The following is a 1989-nucleotide window of genomic DNA, read 5'->3' on the forward strand; positions in this document are numbered from 1 at the left end:
GGGAGACCCCCGTCTGGGTGCTCTTAGTGAGCGGGTTCATGGCACACATCTGAACCACCACGGGCAGAGGAGGGAAGTTGCCTGGGGGTCCTTCTGTTCTCCGGCATGCTCCCTCTGGCATAAAAACAAAAACAAAAGCAAAACTGCTGCAGACACCACTCCTTGTTAGAAAGTATCCCCCATGGAGCACATGTGAGAGAGAAGCACTCCCCAGGTGGCCACACCACTCTCCTTCCCGGATGCTGGGTCTTGGCACTCCATGCGTGTCTCAGGCTGAGCAGGCAGGCGGTTGCAGCCACGTCCCCGTGGGGGATCTGGCTCCCCTCCAGCACCAAATCTAGACGAGACGATGCTGCCTCGCTCGCAGCAGAACTGGTGCGGCAGGTAGCAGGGCTGGAGAGCAGAGTGAGGGACAGAAGCCCACTCTCATGCCGCAGCTGTTCTTACTCCTGGAAAACCCGGAGGAATCTGGAGACGGGAGACTAGTCATGGCAAGAGAGCCCGGCATGGCGATGAGGTTGGCGTTCTGAAGCCAGCTGCATTTCTCGGCTTCGGCGATGAGAAGCGGACGTCGGGTCCTGCGGCCACCAGCCCCGGTGGCTGTTAGTGCCCCAATGTGACTAGTCCACACTGAGAGGAGCTGTGAGAGCAAAATGAACATCAGGCTGCAAAACCTGGCGCAGAAGAGGAAAACATTACTACTACTTCGTACTAGTGTTCATAATAAATTACATGTTTAAATTGTATTTTCGATATCTTGGATTCATTTTTACTTGACCTGTTTGTGGCTTTCTTCAATGTGACATTTGAAAAATTGGTATTATACACATGAGAACTTCCAGAATAGAGAAAGGACCTTGAAATCCTCCCCGAGGAAATAACTAAGAAACAAAAATGACTAAAAACCACCACAATCATTTCAGGACTCTGAAAATGAACCAAAGGCATTGAACAAGTTGGCAAGCTCTTACCTGAGAAAAACTACTGAGTCTTGCAAAAAGCAGGCGTGTGCATGTCACCCTGGCACTGCCGCCATCTCGCCTCCCACCCCAGCACCAGGGCAGCGTGGGTAGAAGCAGCCTCACTGCTTCTGCAGAGGCTGCCGTGCTTGGGGGCGAAGAACAGCCCCCTGCCGACAGCTTTGTTCTCGATGGGAGAATTTCATAGCGAACAGTCAAAGGCAAGAATGGAAGCTACTTAAGGCTGACAACAGGAGGACAGGCAAAAGATAAGAGAGCTAGCCTGTGGCATGGCGGTGAAAGCGGCTGGATCCCACATGGCAGACTGCTGGTTCAAGTCCCAGACCCCAGATTTCAAAAGCACAACAGGTGCATGTGCATGTGTGCCCAAACTCCTGAGAGGAGAACAGAGGATAAGAGACTGTGCTGTGCTGGGAACCAGCAGTTGGCGTAATGGCTATGTTGCTGAACTCCCATATAGTCGTCCATGATTCGCATCCCGGACCCGGTGGCTTAAACACTCACGCCGGGCGTGTGTGCGTGCGTGCCCAGGATCCCGAGAGGAGAATGGAGAAGGGATTGCGGCGTGACCATCCCCCCTTGGGGGTGATTTCTCGCTTTCTGTCTCTCTGTCCTTCTGGCGAGTGCACGCGCCCTACAGCAAAATAGCAAAACCTCTCCAAAAAAAAAAAAAGACCGTGGCATGGCCGTCTCCTCTCAGGGTGGCTTCCTCACTTTCCTTCCTTCTGTCTCTGGAGAGCATGCACGGCCTATAATGAAAACAGAGAGACGGAAATTTGAAAGAGAGATCTAGAGAACAGGAAAGCCCAAATGGGGACCTGGAAACATTTTCATGGGAACCGAAAGGCTGTCTTCACCCAAAGGCAACCCCAGAGAGGCGCTACCACTCCCATCCGACTGAACCTGGGACCCTGCGAGCCGACAGGAAAGCCCAGGCAGACTCGGTAACTCACTCTCTGGACTTTTCTTTTTGAGATCTGATCTTATTTATTTCTTTCTCATAAAAATC

The sequence above is a fragment of the Tupaia chinensis genome, unplaced genomic scaffold, assembly GCF_000334495.1.
Source record: "Tupaia chinensis unplaced genomic scaffold, TupChi_1.0 Scaffold000612_1, whole genome shotgun sequence".
In the NCBI taxonomy this organism is placed as follows: Eukaryota; Metazoa; Chordata; class Mammalia; order Scandentia; family Tupaiidae; genus Tupaia; species Tupaia belangeri.